This window comes from Microtus oregoni, unplaced genomic scaffold (genome assembly GCF_018167655.1).
Source record: "Microtus oregoni isolate MIOR12 unplaced genomic scaffold, Mior012 000058F_ref0000040, whole genome shotgun sequence".
Taxonomy (NCBI): domain Eukaryota; kingdom Metazoa; phylum Chordata; class Mammalia; order Rodentia; family Cricetidae; genus Microtus; species Microtus oregoni.
In genome coordinates this window covers 6843329-6868877 of record NW_024543834.1, presented here as the reverse complement: position 1 = coordinate 6868877, position 25549 = coordinate 6843329, and the positions used below count along the sequence as shown (strand labels likewise).

The following is a 25549-nucleotide window of genomic DNA, read 5'->3' as shown; positions in this document are numbered from 1 at the left end:
TTCTGAATGGTCCAGGTAGAGCCAGGATTATATCAGGGGTCATTCACTGAGTCCAGGAAGCAAAGGCACAGAGAGATGATGCAGCTACACTGCTAGATTTTCAGGGCATGTGGGGGGTGGGATGGAGTGGGGTGGGGCAGTGAAGTCAGGAGCTTGGGGAAAGTAGAAAAGACACAGAAATGGACCACAGCTTAGATGATGAGAATGATCACAACTCCACTGCCAGCCTTACTTTAGCTCAGGGCTCCCCAGAATTAGAAAACAATTATGTCATCTCTGGTTACAGCATCAGGAGGACAGTGACTCTTAGGCAGAAATGACCACTAAACTCCTTCTCTGGTTAGCAGATGCCATGAGGACCACTGGTCCCCTCACTCTTCCTTCATCAGTATCCCCATATTCCTTGTTTGAATCAGAGTTACTCTGTGAATCTGGGAAGGTGTTGCTATGCCTGAAATGTGTAGCTGTAAACCTTGCTTATTTTTGCTTGGGCAAAGTGATGCTAAAAATGTGTGTGTGTGTGTGTGTGTGTGTGTGTGTGTGTGTGTGCTCGCATGTGTATATGTAGATAAAAGTATCTGATGCAAAAAAATTATGCTGTACAATGTGGGCAATAATTCAGCCATGCTCAACTCCAGAATGTCTAACCTGCCAAGCTGAGGATAAATGGTGGTTGCCGTGGCAACAGCATCTTTGATCCTGCCTGCTACCTTCTCTGTGCTGCTCACAGCTTTGCATGCCATGCACTCACAACCCAGCATTTGGCAGCACAGCATGGCAGGGTCCTGTACACTAAAGCATGAGAAATCTTGCTATTTAAATTCTTTCTAAATTAATTGCGCGGATGGCAAAGCCCAGGAAATAATGCTTGGCAAAAGCATAGGAGACCCCAAGGAAGAATGATGGAAACTTGAGCTTAGACTTTCTTGAAGTTTGTCATCTCCCTTTTATGTGGTAGACAGGGTGTGGTCAGAATGACCTGAAAGCCCATCTTAGGTGGAGGATAAAGTGTAGGGGAATATCTGCTTAGACTAAGGGAAGGCAGAGATGAAGAGTGGCCAGGTTAAAAGCAATGGTTCAATATTCTTGGAAGCCAGTTCTTTTCACTTCAGATCAAGCCCCAAGGGACAAAGAAGGGCTCTGTTGTGCCAGCACCATTTGTTGAATATGGTTTCTTTTTTCCATTTGATATTTTTTTCTTCTTTGTAAAAAATCAGGTATCCGTAGGTGTGTGGATTAATATCTGGGTCTTCTATTCGGTTCCATTGGTCCTCCTGTCTGTTTTTATACCAATACCAGGCTGTTTTCAGAACTGTAGCTCTGTAGTAGAGTTTGAAGTCAGGGATTGTGATGCCTCCAGAAGTTCCTTTTTTTGTACAGGATTGTTTGGTTTATCTTGGGTATTTTGATTTTACATATGAAGTTGAGTACTGTTCTTTTGAGTCTGTGAAGAATTTTGCTAGGCATTGCATTGAGTCTATAGATTGCTTTTGGTAAGACTGCCATTTTTACAACATTATGTTAATTCTACCTACCCAAGAGCATGGGAGATCTTTCCATTTTCTGGTATCTTCTTCAATTTCTTTCTTCAAAGATTTAGAATTCTTATCATACATGTCTTCCACTTGTTTGGTTATAGTTACTCCGAAATATTTAGAAGAATGAAAATAGACCCATATCTATCCCCATGCATAAAACTCAAGTCCAAATGGATCAAAGACCTCAACATAAAGCCAGCCACACTGAATCTCATAGAAGAGAAACTGGGAAGTACACTTGAACACATTGGCACAGGAGAGAACTTCCTAAATATAACCCAAGCAACACAGACACTGAGAGAAACAATTAATAAATGGGACCTCCTGAAACTGAAAAGCTTCTGTAAACCAAAGGACATGGTCAACAAGACAAAACAGCAGCCTACAGAATGGTTAAAGATCCTCACCAACCCCACATCAGATAGAGGGCTGATCTCCAAAATATACAGAAAACTCAAAAAATTGCTCATCATAAGAACAAATAATCCAATAAAAAATGGAGTACAGTCCTAAATAGAGAACTCTCAACAGAAGAATCTAGAATGGCTGAAAGACACTTAAGGAAATGCTCAACATCTTTAGCCATCAGAGAAATGCAAATCAAAATGACTCTGTGATTCCATATTACACCTGTGAGAATGGCCAAGATCAAAAACACTGATGACAACTTATGCTGGAGAGGATGTGGGGTAAAGGGAACATTCCTGCATTGCTGGTGGGAGTGCAAACTGGTACAGTACCTCTGAATATCAGTATGGCAATTTCTCAGAAAATTAGGAAACAACCTTCCTCAAAATCCAGCAATACCACTTTTGGGTATATACCCAAAAGATGCTCATTCATACCACAAGGACATGTGCTCAACTATGTTCATAGCAGCATTGTTTGTTATATCCAGAACCTGGAAATAACCTAAGTGCCCCTGGACCAAAGACTGGGTAAGGATAATGTGGTATATTTTAGTACACAATGGAGTACTACACAGCAGAAAAAAATGACATCTTGAAATTTACAGGCAAATGGATGGGGCTAGAAAACATCATATTGAGTGAGGTAAGCCAGACCCAGAAAGACAAGTACTATATGTACTCAGTCATAAGTGGCTTTTAGACATAAGGCAAAGAAAACCAGCCTATAATTCACAATCCCAGAGAACCCAGACAACAATGAGGACCCTAAGAGAGACATACATGGTTCTAATCTACTTGAGAAATATAAAAAGACACGATCTCCTGAGTAAATTGGGAGCATGGAGACCATGGAGACCATGGAGAGGGAAGAAGGAGAGGGGAGAAGTATGGAGGGGAGCAGAGAAAAATGTAGAGCCTCAATAAAAAAATAAAAAAAGAAGGGCCCTGTCTTTTGCAGAAGCATGTGCATACTAAGGTGAATGAGTTAGGATGAGTGACACTCCAGACACCTGTCCAGTGAAGAGTTTATGGTTCTTCCACTTCCAGAGCCTTCAGGAACCATGCCTTGATTCCAACATTCTGTCACTGGATAGCAGGGACCCTAGAGCCCTGATAACACAAAGGAGAAGAAACTCCTCAAACAATCTATGGGCAAGTTGAGTTTCCTAAAGAGGGCTCAATTAGTACCCTTTCGGGAACGGTGGGAAACAGGGGAGTTGAGCCACATGAACACAAGTCCCTGCAATGCAGGCTCTACAGCACTGTCTTGACCATGCTTTCCTGTGTAGAAACTGTGCTCACACTCCCTCCACGCATCAGCTCACATTGCTATTGACTGCCAGTCCACCACAGGGCATTTGGAAAAGGACCCCAATAGAGAGCGGACCCGGAAGGTGGCAGTGGTGATGAGTTGAGGCTACAACATGCCCCTTGCAGAGTCGCCAGCTGAGGCTCATCCCTTAAACATGAGAGCCCAACAGGAGCCGCAGAGGTAGCTGTGGTGCCACCCAGGGTCAAGAAGCCACATGCCGCTTGTTAGATCTCAGTTTTGTGTGTTGTTAGCAGTGCTTGTAGCCACATGTGACCACTGAGGGAGGATTGCCAACGTTCAAGGCCGGAGGTGCAGTATTGAAGAACATTCTATGAGCTTTGGTTGATCACAGGGAAGATCCTTACATTCTTTGGCGGACAGATCACATTGCCTCTCTGGCTTTATAATTTTTCCCTACTGAAATAATCATGTTTTTGGGGATTTTACTAAAACTCATCACAATTCTCCTGTTTTTGTTTTTACCCATCTCCACGTGCATGCCTTAGAGGAAAAAAAAAAACCTAGGGGAATTGAAGGTGTATGGGTAGGAGAAAGTTTATGGAAAGCTTTTGATCAGTTTCCCGATGAGGGGTGGTCAGGAGGCATCACTTTCCTTTCTCTAGAAGACTCCTGTGGTGCTGTGACGCCTGGAACCACAGGTATCGTCTTATATCCATTAGAAAATCTCAGGTGTTCTGAAGTCAGGATTCAACGCTGGACCAACACCCATCTCCAAACTTCTTTTATGTGAGGAAAAGGAACGTCCATTTAAACCACTGTCTACTGAGTTTTCCATTACTTATTGTCAATCAGTGCAGACAGGTGCAGGGTAGGGGGATGGAGGTGACACCTTTCCCAGGAAAGGCAGTGAACCACAGGAAGGTTTTGGCATCCTTTAGCATTCACCTAGAATGAAGTCATGTGTGTATTGAGAAGTATGTAAAGTGGAGGAATGAAGGGCCCCTCACTCTCGCCAGTGCCACATCTGGGAAGCATGGAGAAGAAAGGGGGACGGCAAGACTTCAGAGCACATCTGGCAAAAGTAAGACTGTGTGGAGATCTTACTTTGGGGACTGTGTTTGTGATTGGCTCTCTCGACCTAATAAGAAGTCACAGATTCAGAAGGCTTGTGGGTGGTGGTGCGCAGTGGGGGTAAGGACATATCATGGGAACTGTATTTAGGGATTGCCATTTATTCACGAATCTATTAGCAGATGATGAGCTAACCAAAACTTCTCTTGGCATTGAAAACTAACAGGGGAAATGGAGTCATTGGTGACTTCTTTGGTATATAGGCACTTTGCCATCTCTCTAATTCAATTCCAAACCCTTGATGATATTATTTTCATTTTACCAGGATCGAGCCTCACTCAAAATGAGAGCTACGTTTGATCTGATCCAAAGGCCTGGTCTGTTTCACCCAGATGTGGGCATTTTGCATGGCTACTCAGTCATCACCATCTTTTTCCTTTCTTTCTTTCTTTCTTTCTTTCTTCCTTTCTTTCTTTCTTTTAAATTCATGATGTTCCATGCAAACACCTGAATTCCCTTGGGCAAGACACACAGCAAAATGAGAGCCTCCAGCTGCTTCCTGGTGACCTGCTAAGGGGAAATGTGCCCTGGCTGTGATCCTAGGGGATAAATGGTCCCTCTGGGGTTGGCCAAAGTGGAGGGTTGAGGCAGGGGGGAATTGGCCTGAATTTGAAGGAAGAGAGGGGCACAGAACCAGAGATAATGATAAAAAGAGCCCATCATGGTCATGTGGGGCTCCTTGGGCTGGCTTTCCTGCCAACTGCTAGGCAATGGCAGAAGCGCCTCCAAAGCTTTTGGACAAATGATAACTGGCAAGGCTCAATTGGAGTACTAATTATACTGTCATAGGCACTTCCTGGTGCTAAGGGGCAGGAAGATCTGCCAACAGGATTCATATTAAATATGCAATTTGCGGAACATCGCTAAGCCAATGTTTTCCCCAACCAGGAAGCTTGACAACAGGACAGTGTGACTTCTGTCGATGCCTTGCCTAAGAGGTGCCAGGACTGTGTTAACACAACTGCAGTGGTGGTGAGAGCTACCAACTCATCTCATGCCCTCATCGACACTCACAGAAAATTTCTCTATGGAGTTCCACTCCCAGCCAGAACCCAGTGGGGTATGACTGCCCTAGAACACCATTCTAACCAGCTACCTCCCAAGAACACTTCCAGCCCTCACCTCACTTCCCTACCTTGTAGACTTCCTTCTGCTGGATACATTCCTTCATAGAATTAACTGTTTCTACTTCTTCCCCTGAATCAGGAGTGACTTCTTTTGGGGGGGGGGGGTGGTGAGAAAGGCTTGGAGATTGATATCTCTTCTCTTCTCTTCTCTTCTCTTCTCTTCTCTCCTTTCCTCTCCTCAGCTCCCCTCTTTTCCCCTTCAGTTCCCTTCCTTCCTTTTTCCTCCTCTCCTCCTTTCTTCTTTCCCTCCTACTTTCCCTCCTCCTCCCTTCCTTAATCTCCTCCCCCCATTTCCTTCTTTTTAATAGGATTTCACATATTTCAACTTGTTCTTGAATTTATGTAGCTGGAGCTTACCTTAAAAACCTTATCTTCCTGCCTCCACTTCTCAGGTGTCCCACTGCATTCAGCTTTAGCGTCTTAATTCTCAGTTAACCTACCCATGGCTATTTAAATTGCTGAAGCTATTCATTTTTGTTGGATGAATAAATGAGTAGCCAGGAATGCGTTGGGGAGCTGTATACTTGGCATATTGGAAAGAAGGTGACCAGTGAGAAAATGGGGAAAAGGGTTGTAGAACAGTCAGGCTGTCCAGTTGGGTGGCACCAACTGCCATCTGGAGAGGAAACAAGGAAGTTGGGTTGAGTGAAGAGTGTTTAGTATGAAGGGGACATGGGATTGCTTATCCAAGAAAGTCCTTCAAGTTTATGCAGCCCTGCCAACTGCTATAATGAGGACATAGGCCCAAAGAAGAGTGATGCCTATCCTGGGGTCAGATGGGCATCTGTTCTGGTGCTGAGATTAGAGCTCAGAGGTCCAGCTTAGAGCCCACTCGGCTACCCAGGCATCTTTTGAACATCACCATCTAAATTTGGCCCTACTGACCTCATGGTTGTAACTTTCCAAGAATATCACTAGCCTTTTAAGCTCTCTGTTTTCCATAGTTTCTAATTTCTACCTCAGTTAATAGGTCTGTCTGCAATCGAGACCATTGCTGTGGGATAGAGGGTGAATTAATGAGTCCTCGCCCCATCATTCAGGTGAAGTAAACAAGGATTTGAGAGTTTACGCCACTTGCTTAAGGGCATAGAGTAAGTTGGAGCTGGGAAACCTAGTTAGAGCTTGTACCCAGCTTAGACATTCACCTGTGATCTCCAACATGGCACTTTCTCTCCCCATGCTTCAGGTGCCTCTTGTGATGATGAATATAACACTACCCAGAGTCCAAGGCCATAGTGAAACAAATGCAATAAATAACATAGGAGAATAAGGACCCGGTCACTCTTGGTCACGGTAAGTGCTTCATGGGTGCTGCGAGCCTTGTTGTTCTTGTCACTCATTTCTGCCTCCTAGATGTCTGCTTTTCTCAGAATGACTACTTGGCACATAGTAGAGATTCAAGGGATGTTCCCTTCCTCTTTTCTTTGCCTTTCTTTTTATTTTATGTATTTATTTTTATTTATTTGTGTATGTGTGGTATGTGTGTGCCCACACGTGTACACACTTGCATGCTCACAGCAGTGCCCAGATGTTCACGGAGTCCAGATGAGGGTGCTCAGATCTCTTGGAGCTTGAGCTGCAGGTGGTGGTGAAGTCACTCAGATGTGGGTCCTTTTAAGAGCAGGAGTCACTCCTGCTGAGCCACATCTTTGTCTTTCTTTGTCAGTCTGAGATCATCTTACAGTGCTCTATGAAGCAGAACTTTTAGCAGCCTTGAGAAGAGAAAGCAACTCTGGCGCCCCAGGGTCAAAGCAAGCAGAGTTCAGGGCCTCTGAGCGCGGCCTCTGCCTGGCTGGGGTCCAGAGGTGGTTCCTTGGAGACACGCAGTGGCAAGCAACACCACATGCTTCCAGTCCTATGTCACTCACACGTCCCCATCCCAATCACCTTCTCTCTTCTCAACAGGGCTGTTATGATAAAGAGCTGACTAATGGGCAGGAAGGGGACGTCTTGCCAATGGGCTTGTTTCCATTAGATTACAGTTGTATTTTTAGAGGGCCTGAGAAAATATCTAGGATCTCGCCTTGCAAGATGATTTTGTGTGCTGGGCCTAGGAAGAAATAAATTTTATGGAAAAACAACAACAAACAAGCAAAAAGCAGGAAAGATCTTCTGGCTATCCAAAATCTTTTTTTTTTCAGTGTTACCTGCTACACTGTGTTAGGTTGGAGCTAAATACTTTTATTTTTTCTATCGGAGAAGGCTTCCCAGAACCTCGTCTAAGTAACATCCGTTTCCACAGCATCATGAGTGCTCCTACCACACGATGTCAACACTGACATCTGCTCTTGTTTTTTTCTGTGAGTATGCATATGAGTGAGGGTGTGTGTGTATGCACACACATACGTGCAGTGTGTGTTCCTGTGGGCGCACATGTGCATGCTTGAGCAGGTGGAGTCTAGAGGTCAACTTGGATATCATTCTTCAGGAGGTACCCCTTTTGTTTTTTTTAAGATGGGGTCTTTCATTGGCCTGCAGCTCACCAAGTAGCTTCCTTCATTTTTGCCTCTATAGCACTGGGATTAAAAGCTTGTACCGCTATGCCCTGCTAAAAGTTTTTATTTATTCTTTGAGAATTTCCTATATGTCTACAACATATTTTGACCATCTTCTCCTTTATTCTGTCCTATATTTTTCAGAATCCCCCTCTAAAACTTCAGAAATGTATGTCTTTTTTTTAAATTTAAATATTCACCAAGTCTACTCAGTGTTGTCTGTATGCACATGGGTGTAGGGTTCTCTATTGATGAGTGGGTGATGCACTGGCTGGTTTTGTGTGGCAACTTGACACAAACTAGAGTCATCAGAAAGGAAGGAGCCTTAGCTGAGGAAATGCCTCCATGAGATCCAGAGATCCAGATGTAATGGATTTCTCAATCAGTGATCAATGGGGGAGAAGGCAGCTTATTTTGAGTGGTGGCTTCCCTGGGTTGGTGGTCCTGGGTTCTATAAGAAAGCAGACTGAGCCAGGCAGTGGTGGTATGCCTGTAATCTCAGCCCTTGGAAGGCAGAGACAGGTGGATCTCTGTGAGTTCAAGGCCAACTTGGTCTACAGAGCAAGTTCCAGGACAAGCTTCAAAGCTACAGAGAAACCCTGTCTTGAAAAACCATAAAAAAAAAAGAAGAAAGAAAACAGACTGAGCAAGTCATGGGAAGCAAGCCAGTAAGAAACACTCCTCCAAGGCTCTGTGAGTTCCTGTCCTAACTTTCTTCAGTGATGATCAACAATGTGGAAGTGTAAACCAAATAAACCCTCCCCTTCCCAACTGGATTTTGGGCCAGGGTTTATTGTCACACCAATAGAAACCCTAACTAAGACAGATGATAGCGCTCCGCTTTCTTCTGTGGATTCTAGGGGTTGAACATAGGTCCTCATGCTTGAGTGCCAAGCACTTTAACAGTTGAGCTGTCTTCTCAGTTCTTGGTTTCTTTCAAATTAAATGAACTCCTGAGGGAAAGGGTCAGAACTGCTGACCACTTTCAGAATTCCCCAGTTTTTAAATTTGGGACTTTCCTTGAGTAGAGGTTCAACAATGTTTAATGACTGAGTGGATACAAAAGTGGTTGAATGGATGGATGCAGATGGATACAAACATCCAACCGTTACTTTGTATCAGTAGGTCTGTTGTACCAATGGTTACTTTGTAACGGTGGTTACTTTTACCAGCAGTTCTGTTGTGGCAATGATTACTCTGGTGAATCAATGGTTGCTTTGTATTGGTAGTTACTTTGTATTCATAGTTCTGTTGTACCGATGGTTACTTTGTATCAGTAGTTAGTTACTTTGTATCACTACATCTTACTATCCGCCAGAGTACATGTCCAAGCACCTGTGTCTCAGCACCTGTCACCCATAGATTGTCATTTGCTCCTTACCCCATGCTTCATTTGCCCAAGGCTATCCCATGCCTCCGTATATGTGATTTTTCAAGTCATACAGATCCCCAAATTCCCTCGATGCCAAATTGAGGAAAGACCATTCAAGGAAGTGCATCACGTGAGATTCCCAAGGAGGGACTGAGGTTAGGAACAGGAAATAGGGAAGAGCACAGGTGACAGGACATCATTCTAGTCGAATCAGAGAATAATAGTTGCTCATATTTGTAGCGTAGACTGTACTTCCTGCAGCCTAGCGAGTAGATGGTAAGTGGGAACATTTTGGCTGTGTGTTTATATGCACGTCTTTCCCATCAGTCCCCAGGAAAGCCAAAGAAGATAGGTCCTGCCTGAGCAACAGAGCTAGGTAAATCTGAGGCACACACAGGGAGTCTATTCCTGTCTCTCAGAACCTCTAACCTACCTGCCAGGGAACTCAAACAACCTAATAGCTTCCTTCTCTTACCGTTTCAATTGTTTTCCTTCTTCCTATTCACACTGCGACACCAGTAAGGCACGGGCGGTCCTGTGACTCAGAGCAAGCTGGAGTGTGTGTGTGTGTGGGAGTGGAAGAGTGGCAACAGGAGCTAGGGACCCCAACATCTAGACACCAGAGCTGCCCGACCAGTTTAGACTTCTCCAGGAGAGAAAAAACAAATCTCTAGTCATGTCAAAGCCACGGGAATCTCTTCTGGTGCTAAGTTAGGCACCCACTGAAAGGAACCAAATTTATATGTATGTAAATGTATATGTACATGTGTAATGCATACCTATAAAATCATTTGCATGCTGTTGGCAAAGTTATTTGCCCCTTCTCCATAAACTCAATTGTGATTTGGTCCTTCCTAACCCATTTGATAGTAAACATAGGTCAATATATATTCATAATATAGAATAATAGGGAATGTGTAACATCTTTGATGTCTCAAAAATTACTGATGAGACTGAGACTTAGGAAGGTGGTCATGCTTGCCTATGTCACCATTACAGGTCTGTTAACCATAGTCTTGTTAGAGAGAGACTTTGTCAATTTGTCTTTGAGGACTTCTGTATTGAGAAGACGGATGTGGGTATCCAATGACATCTCCTTTTAAATGTCACAACTATGTCCTTGTCTTGGAAGCTGAACAGACAATAACCCCAATGCGCTTCACTCCCAGGACATGACTTAACTCTTCCCAGTTGGTCTGATCTTATGTAATCTCTCCCAAAGCCAGCTAAAGTTTCATCCAGCCAGTTGCCCTGGCAACCAAGCTGTGTCATCTTGAAAGATGTCTCCGGCACTGGCTTCTGAATCTGCCAGAGACTTGACTCGGGCTGAGTCGCAGAAGCCACAACATATTAACTACAACACGATGTCATCATTGATTGCGCTCCTGGTAGACATGTCACATTGTTTAAAAGAACATGGATAAAAATAAGCCCTGCCCTGACTTTATGGTGAAATTTACTCAGAAGGCAGGCAAAGCTATTTTGAGAGGCTGTCTATGTCTTTGCCTTTCTTCTACAATAAAAATCCTCTTGGTTTTTGCATGTTTTTCCTGGAAAATCTCATTACCAACTCAAATATAGGCAGTCTAATTTTCATCACTCATCCCATTCATACTGAGGGTCTTTAGTCTTACGTTACATCCTTTCATTTCCATCTCGGGAAAATAGTATTTAAGGAAGTGTCTTGATGTGAAATTGTCTAATGTATTCATAAGAAAATTAGCTAGCCCCTTGCCCAAGAGAAAGGGACATTATGTTTTCCTGTCTTCTTGCTTTGCAGTCGATTTATTTAAGCATTCTGTATGGAGAGGACTACTCTGAGCCTCTGTAGTTTACTGCTCCGAACCATACACTTTGAGATGTTTTCTGTCCTTTTGTTTAGTCCCTGAATTGAATTCCAGTTAAGTCACAAGCAGTCATTTACTCATTCATCAACTCAGCCTCTCACTAATTAGCTTTCTTATCGGACACTAGAGAATCAGAGATGAGTAAGATGTGAGCTCTGCCCTCCTGGGTAATTGGACAGGGAAAGAGCCATGATAGCAAGTGATTCATGCTACAGGAAATGTCTGTCTAGCAGAGATCTAGTGACAGGTCTAAGCAATTCGAGAATCTTTACATGGAAGAAACAAAGGAAAGGATCAAGTCCTTCTCACCTTCCACCTCTGGCCCCATCCCCTCTCTCCAACCACACTGAACTTCTCTCTCTGAACTTTCGATATTGTCTTCATTCCCATCTACATTTCTTAGGAGGTGTATTCCTTTCCATAGCTCTGGAACAAAGCAGAAGACTGAAAACTCTTCTCACGTGGTCACAGTTATTCTTTGCCGAAGATGGGCAGGGATTTCTAATTCTGTTTAACAAACTGAGAGCCTAGAATCCCAGGAGTCTGGTAGCTCTCTGACTCCATGGCTTGTTAGCAGCAGGCACTTGCCCAGGCACCAGGTCTCCTTGGCTCCCACCCCACTCTCGTGTGCATTTAGTTGGGTGCTTTCTCTTTCAAGGAGTATGAGACCCTGTTAATGCATTTTACTGGGGGAGGAGGGTTGGGCATCCCAGTCAATGTGACGTCGTCCATCAGAGTAGCTCAGAATTTCATCTCTCCGGCCACAACTGCAACTACTAAACAGATTCCATGACAACTGAACCAGTGCAGCATCCTGTCTCAGTCCCATCCTGCTTCCACAGGAACAGTGGTAGCTGGACCAGACTAGGTGGGGCACTATGGGAGGCTCCTGTACATGCCTCGGAAGCCAAGAGAGCCTCCCAATATTGGAAAAGGGACAGGTTTCTCACTTGACATGGAAACTTGAGGCTGAATGGGGAGAAAGAGACACACAATGAGGACAGGGTCTTCTTGTCATCATCTTGCCATGTCCCAGCCACAAGAGAAGGATATTGGAATTGCCAAATATTAGAATGATAGGTGCTTGTAAGATGGACACTGTACTACTCAATTTTGTTGTTGCTATGATAAAACTTCAGAGGAAATGTGTTTAATCTGGACCATAACTTGAGGAGATATTGTTCATAATGGAGCTCAATGGCTGCATGGGGTTAGAAAGTCTAAGACTGGTTCTTGGTGTTTAAACAGGAAACAAAGAGACTAATATGTCTTAAGGACTCCACAGACTCACTAAATAGTGCCACCAGCAGGGACTAAATGTCTGAACACACGAGCCCGTGGGGGTATATTTCACAGTCAGTGCATAACAGACGTGAGGAACTCTTGAGAGCTGTGGGATCTGAAGATGGAGGAAGTGAAAGATCTGCCCAAGCATTTCCTCTTCCTCATGGGCAACATCTGGTTTGATACAGAGGACCTCTGTCCAGGACTGCTCTCTCTAGAGCACCCTCCATTTAAGCTGTCACTTCGCACAGGGTCAAAGCATCGGTCTGTACCTCCAGCCGAGAGATCCAAGGGCTCACTGTTAATGTGTCTAACATCACCTCATCCCTTTGTGGTCCTTAGTAACAGAACATCACTTTGTGGCCCTTAGTAACAGGACAGGGAGATGAACCAATGACAGCATTTGTGTTGTTCTTGTCTCTGAAGACATGTCAGACACCATTGATAAGACAGTCCATTGGTCTTTGCTTTCAACCTAAAACACAGTGACCTTTCTTCACTTCGAAGAGAAGATGATACGGGTTTCATAGAAGAAACACATTTAGCCATTATGGAAACATCTGTGTTACCATTTTTTTTTCTCTTGCCTTGAAAATCCATAAATGCATGTCTTTCTACGCAAGTCTTTGCAAACTTTCTATGGACTAGAGGCTCAGGACAGGTTCATTCCTTTTAAGCAAGGGGTGCCACAGGGTGGACATTTCCACTGAGAATTGACCTTCAATGACAGATCAGTTATGTGACTCTGATCAGTCGGCAGGAAACTCTAATACGCCCTGGGCAGGAGCCTACCTTTCCATGATTGGATTCTTACTTTTCTCGGTTCCTCCTGCTCACCACCAGCCCCAAGAAGGGACGTTCTCTGTGTCCTGTTTATATCCTCGCTAATTCTCAGTTGTAGCTCCGACCATCCCATCTCTTCGAGAGCTGTACCAGACTCTTTCTTACCAGTTGACTCTTTCCCTCCTTTGAGCCCCCAAAGCCCTGACTTTCCTACAAATTTATTTAGTTCTTTGTGCCCTTTTGTGATATGGGGAAGGGGGTCCATCATGGCTCTCCAGTGTTGAGTTCAGAAAAACACATACAAGGCACAGACAAGTTCTTGATGAAAACCTTAGGCATGTTTGTCACCAGCCTTTCACTGGAGGGCACAAGAGCTCCTGAGGTTTCCCCCTGTGGCACTAGGAGCTTGGGAAAGAGAAAAAGTAACTTTTCGTGGCTTGTACTGTTTATTTTGTGATTCTAAAAAAACACCCTGATAGACCACCTCCCTCTTCATGCACGTCCTGGCAAGGGTTGCGTGGCAACCATCTAGTGATTCATCTGGAGGCTGTGAATATAATATTTAGGATTTAGTGATTTTCTGGGATCAATACCTCTACGATCTGGATCCGCTCATATCTGCCACCCTAACTTTTACCCAAGACCTCTTTGGTTAGCTGACATTTCAGCCAACCATTAAACACCATCTTGTTCTCTCTTTCATTAGCCCTATGTCCTCATGCTTGATAGGGGCTTAATGCTTATGTTCCCAAAGTCTTCTGTTAAAACCCTGAACTTCCTGGTGATGGCAGTAGGTGGTGATTAGGTCACAGGAAAGGCTTTTATTTATTTATTTATTTATTTATTTATTTTATTTTTTTGGTTTTTTTCGAGACAGGGTTTCTCTGTGGTTTTGAGGAAAGGCTTTTATGAACAGTATTTGTATTGCTATGCAAAATGCCCTAGAGAGGGGCTGGGGGAGGATTCGGTGGGTCATGTGTCATACAAGTGTTTGAATTTGGATCTCCAGAACCCACAGGAAGCTACAAGTGGTACCATGTATCTATAATCCTGGTCCCTAATGTGAAATGGGAGATGGATACAGGAAAATCTCCAGAAGTTTGTGGACCCAACTAATCTGGTATATGTAGTGGTTAGCGATAGGAAACCACATCTCAAACATGGTGAACGGCAAGGACCGAGAGGACTGAAGTTACCCTCTGACCTCCACATTTGTGTTGTGGCATGTGTATGGCCTCTCTCTCTCTCACACACACACATACGTGCGCGCGCACACAAACACATACGCGCGCGCGCACACAAACACATACGCGCGCGCGCACACACACACACACACACACACACACACGAGAGTACATTGGTTCCTTCCATTTTGTGGAGAGGAAGCACCATTTCTGAGTCAGAAAATCCCCAGCCTCTCAAATTTCCAGCCTCAAGAACTATGAAAAGTAAACTTTAATTGTTCATAGGCTACCCAGTTAGTGGTATTCTATCCCTGGGACTAAAATGCTGCCCTTGTGGATTTTGTAGGTTATACCTTTCTGGGAGGGATGAAACAACAAATTCTACTTAGATTTCAAGGTTTAATCAAATTGGTCAAACTCTTTATCTAGAAACTTTATTTTACACTAGACAATTGGTATTGACTTGTGTAAATATATTTTCTATCTCTGTTTTAGCTATTCATGCAGACTTCTGCATTTTTCTCTAGGCTCAGAAGCTTAGAGGATTTGGGATGCTGGACTCGGTGTTTTTCCTGCCCCCTTGTTCTTCAGAAGTTATCAGATTGCTATTGGTGTCTCTGGGGATTGTTTTCTGAAGACGAATGACACTTGATGCATCTCTGTGGTACTGACCTCGAGAGGATTTTCCCCTAAGTTAGAGCCAATGAGGTTCTTGGGAAATTTAGGCTTAGTTTTACAACTGACTTCTCCTCTTCTGTCCCTATTGACAATAGGCCCGAGTCTGAGTTGTGTGCCTCCAGGGCAGGGTTTGAGTCATAGTAACATCAACATGGTCAAAATACGACTGCCACAAATTCTGCAGTGACCCTCAGAGAAAAAAACAAGAAGAAAGGTCAAAGGTCAAGAACCATTTCCAGTAGAGACAAGGAAGAGAAAAAGAGGAGAGAGAGCATCATCAGTGAGATCAAGGGCTTTCTTCTCTCAGGAGCTCAATGGACAATTCACAAGGGTGGGTACGGGTTCTCGTGTGGGTGAATCCACTGAAGTAAAGACCTGCGGTGTCTCTCGTGGCCGTGGGTACCAACAGCATAACCCAATACCATAACTTCAAAGTGTCAGAAAATCTAGAAAAGCAGAGCTGCTTTGAACTGAGAGAGTGATATGTACGTTTGCATGCTCAAATACAACCCCCTAAGAGAAACAGGCTATTTCTTTTTCTCAGTCTATTTCCAACTAACAATAAGCTGCCCTTGGTCAGTGGACTGCAGGTAACTAAACAGAGGGCATCTCTGTCTGGCTACACACTTTTCCTGTCTGATATGGCCTTTGGTGTATTAACTGGTGTTGTGATCTGCCCCAGATACCCCTGTTCCATTCCACATGCATCTTGCCTCCTATCTGCAAAAAGGAAGGGGTGGACTAGGGGGACTTGCAGGGGCAACCTTAGGCTGAAGACGGAGACGTTGAGGTATTGTGTAAAAGCATTCCTTTAGGGTGTGCTGGTGGAAGGCCTATCGATGGCCCTGTAAATACACCAACCTTATCGTGGGTGGGAAAGCCATAGAAAGTGATTTCACACCGCAGACACAGGAGAAGGTTATCACTTGGACCTCTCTGGGGCCAAAAGCCATCTCTAACTCAAGCCTCACTGGCAGCTCCTTGCTGTCTGCATTTCACTGTGACCAAATGTGACTGGGACCTCACCCCTCTCCTTGTTTCCCCAGACTCTCTCCTTATTGTCGTTTCTTTTGAAAACCCTAGTTCTTGTTTTCCACATTAATTCATGTTGAAGTGCACCTCAGTCCTGTTGGCAAACATTCCGCTTGTAAATGAGTCCCAAGCCTCTCACTGAGACTTCCAGCATCCTCGCCAGCCCAGTTGAGATGACATTACATCTTATGTAACAGCTGTTTCCCTAAGGGACTAAAATGCATCTCTGTAGAGGTCTGCCCAATAATTCTTTAAACGAGCTGTAGTCTCAGTTACCTCCGATTGACAAGCAGAATCTCACTCCTTGAAGATTGTTCATCCCCCTGATTTTCTTTGAGCCCCAAATTCTATTTTCAAAATTGATTTGAGAGATTATGGTTGAGACTGGAAACAGGAAAGTGTCTATTGGGAAAGCATGAGGATCTGGGTTCGAATCCTCAGCACATACATAAACGCTAGACATGGCAGTGTATGTTGGTAACTCCAGTGCTGGCAGGGGTGGAGACAGGGGAACCCCTGGAGCTGATTTTCCAGTTAGCCTAGCTGAGTGATAAACTCCAGTTTCAGTGAGAAACCCTGTCTCTACAAAATAAGGTGAAGCGTGCCAGAGGAAGACATCTCACATTGACTTTTAGCCTCTACATGTATGTGTTTGTGTGACATGCACACACATACACACACCCACATGAAAACATTCAAACATCAGCCATGCACACACACACACATAGCCCCCATACATGAGACAATAGTCATCTTTTACTTCCTTTAATAAAATGTCTTCTGGAGAAGCAAGGTCTTGATACTTCCCCACTTGTACCAGCTCAGAGCTAGGGCTCAAGGAAACAGCTCAATCTCAGTCTTGGATAAATCTAAGAAAGTTTATTTACTCACACACGTGAACATATCCCTGCGCACGCGCGCGCGCACACACACACACACACACACACACAATGAACAAAATGCTGATTAGAAATCACACACTCTCTCTGTGCGTGTGTGTATGTGTGTGTATGGCATATGTGTGTGCAGTGTGCAAGGAGACTGGAAGAGGATAATGAATGCATTCTGCTTTATGACTCTCTGTTTTATTCCCCTGAGACAGGGACTCTCATTGACCCGGGAATTAGGCTTGTGGACAACAACCCCTAGGGAGGATTCTTATGTCTTTGCTCCCTCTGTCTCAGTTCTGAGGTGACAAGCACACGTACAATTGTAACTGGCTTTTAAACACAGGGTCCGGAGATTTGAATTGAAGTCTTCAAGCTTTCTCACAAGTGCTCTCTCTTGCTGAGACATGTCCCCAGTCCAGAAACTTCTATTCTTGTTTGTATACCATTGAAGTTAATTTGAAGATCTAGTTTAGAAAAGTTTTTTTTTTCTCTTCTGTCTTAGTGATGGTTACTAGTCAGTAACTAGTGTCAAGGGACCTAGAATGTTCTGTCAGTCAATGGTTAGAAGCATCTTTTGGAGCTCTTGGCATTTCTTAGGGCTACTCAGATTTGTGTAAATCCAATGAACGCTATGCTGAGAGAGACACATACACTGTTCTTTCATGGTAATAGAATCCCCGAAGTCTACTGAAGGATAGCTCTTGGTTAATATCTAGACATGTTCTCAATATCTTAGCCATGCATTTTCTCCACTGTAGGTACCCGGCAAGTAGCAACCCTGAGGAATATGCCCACACCTCTGTCAACAGAGCAGTCAGCCCAAGTGACCAGTGCTGACATTTAAGAGCTACGGACACAGATCAACTTTTAGGTTTGTATGGATGCTGTGACACTTGTCCAAAATGCAGGCACTTATTAATAGTTATGGAGCAGCTAGACAAGACCAATTCTATAAAACAAAGGTTTCTACCTACAATCCTATAGCTATTATATGTTATGTTCAGCTTTCAGAAAGAATGCCTTGCAATTCAAATGGTCGACTTTAAAAACATAAGAGCAAAAATGGAAAGAATTCTGAATATATTAACTAGAATTTGCTATTTTATTAAACATATTTATTACCAAATATCCAGCTACTCTGAATTCAGTAATTTTATTTATTAATCATTTACATATGTGTATGAGCATGTAGTGGGTGGATGGGTGGTGTATGTATATGGGTTGGGTGTGTCTTTTTCTAAAGGGGTGCATACTTGGAGGTCAGGGAAGGTGGTTAGGTGTCCTTCTTTATCAATCTCCGCTTTATTCCTTTGAGGCAGGGTCTTTCACTGAATCTGGATCCAGGCTGACATCCAGGAAGCTCTACAATGCTAGGGCCTCAGGCACATGTTCGCATGTACCCTGCTTTTAATGTGGTTTTGTGGTTTTAGTATCAGGCCCTCATACTTGTATAACACCTGCTTACACCCACTGAAGCATCTTTCCAGGTCCTGTAATGTTTACTTTTTTTTTCATATATGACAGCGGGCAATTCTACCAATAGATTTTTCAGGAGAAAACTCATTTTCCAACACTTTTAGCCCAGAGGGTTGTCCAAACTTTTGACGCTGGAATTTGACGTCATCATCTGCAAACAGACGCAATGAGCCGAATTCCTGCACAGCGATCTCAGGATGCATATAGCCCCTGGGCTATAGGTTGGATATGCCTGGCCTAGTTAAGTTTTGCTGAATACCACTGGTATATTTTTCTACAAATTAAGATGGTTTTGCCAAATAAACAAAGTTGTGAAAATAAGCCAACTTTCCAGCTCTTCCAGGCTTGCGGCTTCCTGTAGACAATGTATACCTACACGGTATTTACAACACAGAAAATGCAGAGGAAACAGTCTGTGAGTGAGTGAGTGAGCCAGGCAGCAAAACTTCTCATAGATGGAGGCGCCGGCAGGATATTTTCTAACACCGGATTACAGAAGCTTTCAGGAAATGACCACTCGAGGGGGGACGGAATGTTTTGGCAGGAACTCCTTTGTTATTTGTGAATAATTTTTAAAATTCAAACTGTAGAATCAGTGATGGTCAGATTGGACTCCAGGCACTGCTATCCTTTGCCTCAGCAACATCTAACACCCTCTTGAGATGAAAACTTGGTCCAGTGGGCTAAGCTGGGGCTCAGGACACTTGGGCTGGAGCCCAGCCAAATGACACCTAGCTCTTCAGTTGTCTCTGGGACATGACAAGCCATAGGAAATGAGCAGGCGAGTCTCCTTTCTTAGGGGAGCGGGTATAAAAATCAGAATACTGAGTGGTTAGTGGGTGACAGGTTTAAAAAATGTCCCGTGGCCTCTGAGAAGACTTAGTGAGTGAAGGTGTTTGCCATGGAAACCCAAGGCTTGAGTTTGATCCCCTGGATCCACATAAAAGTATGAAGAAATGACTCCATACATGAACATCACACACACAAACACACACACACACACACACACATATACACAATGCCAATACACACATACACACAAGGCCAATTCCCCATTCCCTTCAGCATCTGGCATCTGGGAAAGGCTTCGTTCTTGAGAGGATACAGAACTCAGTGCATGAGAATCCGTGATAGAAGTGGAGAGGGCACAGTCTTAGGCTATGTCCTGAGAGCCTGCTACCCAGTTCTGGAATGCATGCTGGAGATTGTTGACTAAAGCTTGGTTTTCTGTAGAGCCTGCATAGAGCCCCAGGTCCACCTCTGGATATCTTCCTGTACTGCCATCAAACTTGGCACATGAAATAAAACCCACTTCAGGCTTGGTTCTCTTAGAATAAAGGAGGGGATAATTCATGATACAAACATAGCTTATGATGGGCTGTGAATCAGTTTCATTTCCTTTCCCTTTGGGACTCCACCAAGTGAGGTGATGAGATAAGACTTATTATTTTCACCTACAAATAAGGAAACAGATCCGGAGAGGCAGAGGATTGGCAAATGTAGCTTAACTAAGATTGAGCTGCACATCTGTTAGTCTCTAAATGCCAAGAATATTTTAGCTAACCCTGTGACAACTTGTGTAACTCACCTCGAGACAACCAAAACAACTCCTGAGGATAATAATCTTGAAAGTCAATTTCAAATGTGTATTAACGTTTATTTAGGGCTCTTTGCAAGACTCGGCTGCTATGGCCTTCATGGCTTTGACCTGGTTAGGGAGATGGGCAATTGAAGAAATGACACATACATACACCAGAAAGCTGGGGTCACATGGGCCATGTGCTCTGATGAACATGCAACAGCAGCGGTGTGGACACTTGGAACATTTATTTATTATATACAGATGAAGGAGGAGGCTGGTTGGATAATCTTAGTAGTGGGTCTCTGCAGGGTAGCACTCTCAGGCTACAATTGTCCAGGAAGGGAGCACTCTCAGGCTACAACCATCCAGGATGGGGAGCACTCTCAGGCTACAACCATCCAGGATGGGGAGCACTCTCAGGCTACAGCCATCCAGGATGGGGAGCACTCTCAGGCTACAGCCATCCAGGATGGGGAACACCGTCAGGCTACAACCATCCAGGATGGGGAGCACTCTCAGGCTACAACCATCCAGGATGGGGAGCACTCTCAGGCTACAACCATCCAGGATGGGGAGCACTCTCAGGCTACAATCATCCAGGATGGGGAGCACTCTCAGGCTACAACCATCCAGGATGGGGAGCACTCTCAGGCTACAATCATCCAGGATGGGGAACACCGTCAGGCTACAACCATCCAGGATGGGGAGCACTCTCAGGCTACAACCATCCAGGATGGGGAGCACTCTCAGGCTACAACCATCCAGGATGGGGAGCACTCTCAGGCTACAATCATCCAGGATGGGGAGCACTCTCAGGCTACAACCATCCAGGATGGGGAACACTGTCAGGCTACAACCATCCAGGATGGGGAGCACTCTCAGGCTACAACCATCCAGGATGGGGAGCACTCTCAGGCTACAACCATCCAGGATGGGGAGCACTCTCAGGCTACAGCCATCCAGGATGGGGAACACTCTCAGGCTACAACCATCCAGGATGGGGAACACTCTCAGGCTACAACCATCCAGGATGGGGAGCACTCTCAGGCTACAGCCATCCAGGATGGGGAGCACTCTCAGGCTACAATCATCCAGGATGGGGAGCACTCTCAGGCTACAACCATCCAGGATGGGGAGCACTCTCAGGCTACAACCATCCAGGATGGGGAGTACTCTCAGGCTACAACCATTCAGGAAGGGAGCACTCTCAGGCTACAACCATTCAGGAAGGGAGCACTCTCAGGCTACAATCATCCAGGAAGGAGATGCTGTCATCGATACTCTCGGTGCACACTGTTGATATCTACATTCAGACCAGTGTAAGTAAGGCCTTGCCATTCCCATAGCTGAGTCAGTAGGGTCCTTGCCATGGTTGCTGATACCAACAACACACACTCAAGACTTTATCCGCTCCCCATACTCAGCTAGGTTTGTCCTTGGTTTTGATATCACAGTGGCAAAGCAAGCTGGGAATAAGAAATAGCCTTAATCCATCCAGAAAGAAGACTCCTGGAGAGGGATCTTCTTCCCTTAGAGGTAGGGCTGCTTGTTCATCTCCAGAGTTTGCTTATTTCTGAAAATGGCAGTGGCTTCTCTGAATATGGATTAAAATGGCAAGCCATCTTAATTTTGTGATCTTGGCTTGGCAATCCAAATGATTGCTGGAAAGTGGAAGTTCTATGGGCAGAAAATCAGGTGCTTGGTTCTTGTTGACAAAATACAGTTCCTGTCAGCCTAGCTGCTGCAGTGCTGGGGCCGGGAGGGGGAACACAGCATCTGCCACAACGTCTGTGACCAGAGACTGGCAAGGAGCCAGGCGTTCCTGACAGGGTGTCCATCAGCCAGGGAAGGCTCAGGGTTTACGTGTGTCGATGGCAAAGGAGCCTGGACTGTATAGATTTTATAGGGCCACCAACATGAAGCACCAGATACTGGATGGATTAAGTTCAAGAGATGTGCTATGGTATAGGATTCTGGAGGCTGCAAGTCTGATAGAAGGCTTTGACAAGGTTGCTTCCTTCTGAGGTCTCTCTGACTTCTAGATGCTCTTCCCCTGGTCTTCTCTTCATATGTCCTGTGTCCAGACATTTCTTATTTCTCTAAGGATACAGTTCACAGTGGGTGTGGGGTCCACTCTATTTACTTGGCTTTAAGGTAATCAGCTCTTTAAGGACCCTACATTTGGACACAGCCACATTTATATACACTAGGGGATAAGGTGACAAGCACAAGTTTATAGGGGATACAGAGTAGCATAGAAGAGGTCCTGAGTTTGGTAAAACAAAACAAAACAAGACAAAATAATAACCTATTACCCTAGTAATATTTTGTCTTCTAAGGTTAAGAGCAAAGGATTCCACCTGGACTGTATTAGTTACCTTCTTGCATTAATCTTCTACTTAGAAATTAGTTTCTCGGCTGCCCACTCTTGTCCCACCACTCCACATGAATGCCAATCTCTCTGTGACTGTGGTCGTTTGTGCCTTCTGTCTTAGCTTGGGAGATCCTGCTGGGCAGAAAGGACCGTTTTGAAGTTGTTCAGGGATATTGTCACCACAAGGCTTCCTACGAAGGAGCTGTGTAGCCAGCAGCCAATTCTTCCTGAAGCGTCTCTGTGGCAGGCTCCCTGCTCTCCATTAGGTTTATGAGAATTGAAATGTCGTGATCACGGTCTACCTTTCTAAAGACTGAGTGTAGCGCTTGTAGGTGCCATAGCTAGATAGGTGCTATATCTAGATCGGGGCCACAATCTCACAAAGCTCACTCCAGCAGAGGAAAGGGGTGGGTGGCTTGGGAAAGATGGTCCCTGCAGGGCACACCAACACATACGCACATGCAAAAATGTAAATTACTACATCAAGATAGTGAGGCTCCCTCATGCGCTGCTCTGTTCATTTGTGTATATACGTGTATAGTGTGTATGGCATGTATGTGTCCATGCACATGTACATACATATGAGTGTGTGCGTGTGTGTCGGCCAGCAGTCCAGATCAGGTGTCTTCTTCAGTCTCAATTGCTCTTCTCCTTATTCTCTGAGGCACTGTTTCTCACTGAGCCTGAAGCTGGCAGGTTTGGCTATGCTGGCGGCCAATGAGCTCCAGGGAGTCAGTCGCCTCTGCCTGCTTTCCACAGCATGGAGCATCCCCAATCTTTAACATTTATGCAGCCTTTGCCTTTTGTGATGCTGTGAAGTTTGACTTATTCTTCTAAACCTCTGCTCTCACACTGTTAAGGGTCCACTTCATTACGAAATTCCTTTGCTGTTGGAACGCGAAGGCGTCTGCTGTGAGGGAGAGGACTAGGGTTGCGGCACCTGGCTTGGCAGGTGAGTGTTCCCCATTATTTCGTTCCTATCTCGGTCTTCACTGTAGCTGGCTCTAGAGCAACCAAGAGGATGTCTGAAACAGCAAAGGGCCAAGGCAGCCATAGAGGCTGCACAGAGACAAGAGGCTGCAGTGGGCTTTGTCCCATCAGTGACTGAAGTCCCTGCCAGAGCTCTCGTCACTTGATCTTGGATCAGTGGGCTCCAGGGGTCTCTCCTCCTACCACCGAGAAGAACTGCTGGAGAGACCATTCCCTAGGATGCTGAGCCCCGATTTCCTGAACATGGGCACTCCTTAAAGTACTTAAAGGGAATTTTTTCTCATCAAATGGCTCCTGGGCCTCCCCCATAGCCCTCAGCTTTCCCCTTCTTACCCATCAGAGCTGCTTCCCTTTTTTTTTCCATGGGTGAGGCATATGCCTTCTGTAATTCTCCCTTGATCTTGGTCTGTCCTTGGATGACGCGGAGAGGACTTTGTTTTCTGCCTATCTGACCCAGCCTTGTTCAAGTCTCACCATTAAGGGACTGAAATCAAAGACTGCCTAGAATATACACCAAGTTCAGAAAGTCTTGAAACATTTTCTTGAAGCAAAACCACTGGGATATGATTTGGGGCGAGGATGGTGGGGGGTGGCAGGCGATCCGGGTCCACAGGTGTCTGTGTGTCATAATAACACACAGGTATGGGCAATGTTTGCACAGCTGAGCTTGAGGCAGTGTACAAATGACAGAGCTCATTTCCTACTCCTTCAAAGAGAAAAAACCCTTGATTTTAGAACACAGCACCCCGAGTTCTCTTAATCATGACCTTCAGTGACATGAAGGTGACTTTGACATGGCTCATTTGTCTCTGCTTTCCTTGATCAGAAGAATGGAAAACTTCCAAGCACAGGCTAACTCTAGAGGAGGAAATGGTGGGATATGAGACCAAGTGTGGAGGGGAGTCCCTGGTGATCTAGGAAGCACATCTCTTCTATTCTGCTCAGAATTAATTTATAGCAAACAAATAATAGGTGCATCTCCCAGAATTCCTACACAAAATGCTAATGATTAGTTACTTAGATTTTTTTAACAAGTCTTAAATTTGTATGTATATATACATAAAATGTATGCATTTTATATAAAATGGATGCACTCATATATATACAGACATATACATATGCATGTGTGTTTATGTCCTGGTTTTTATTGTCAACTTGACAAATTGGCCTGTGGCACTATCTATGGTGACCTATCTTGATTGTTGATTGGTGTAGGAGAGCCCGTCTCACTGTGGGTGGTCCCACTCCTGACCAGTATAATTCTAGGTTCTATAAGAAAGTGGGATGACCATGAGCCAGAAGGAACAAGCCTGGAGCAGTGTTCATCCATGGCTTCTGCTTCAGTTCCTGCCCTGGCTTCCTTCAATGATACACAGTGACTTGTGGGTGCAAGCTAAATAAACCCTTTAGTCAGAGTGTATATCATCAAAATGGAAAGAGTAACCATGACTCTGTGTGCACGTGTGTGTGTGTGTGTGTGTGTGTGTGTGTGTGTGTGTAGGCCACAGTACATGTGTAGAGGTAAGAGGCTAGCTTATGGGACTAACTTCTCTTTCCAGCATTCTGCCATGTGGTGTCTGGGGATCAAACTCAGGTAGCTGAGCTTGGTGGCAAGCGCCTTCACTAGCTGAGCCACCTCATAGACCTCCCATTGCGATCTTATACCATGTACATTACATAACGTATATTTCCTTCTACATACACTTGAGGATATATTTGAAATATCCTTGGGGCTTTTACATGATCAGAACTGACCAGCCATCAATTGGGGTGCTCGTCAATCATCTGATTATTAGTTTAGTTAGCTAGCTAGTCAGCTTTTAATTCAATACTCAACCACAACCCACCATCCTGAAACACAGCTGAGATTTTTAACACAATCTGGACCCCGCCACACACCCATCTCCCCACCTCTTCCCTTGCTTCTTCCTCTCTTCATTCCTTTCCTTTCCTTTTCCCCACCACCTCATGTCACTTTACCTGTAGCCTTACAAAGCTCATTTTAATTTTATTCCTGTCTAATTTAGAATCTCCCTTCTGTACTTGTGTTTTAGCATTGCTGGAGTTCAACCATCTCAATGGT

At 44.6% G+C, this 25549-nt stretch overlaps 1 protein-coding gene across 1 annotated transcript in view; it reads right to left on the bottom strand.

Moving 5' to 3' along the window:
* The window catches only part of Vsnl1 (visinin like 1), a 112013-nt gene that overhangs the window by 37498 nt on the left and 48966 nt on the right, over nt 1–25549 (bottom strand). The window lies entirely within an intron of this gene.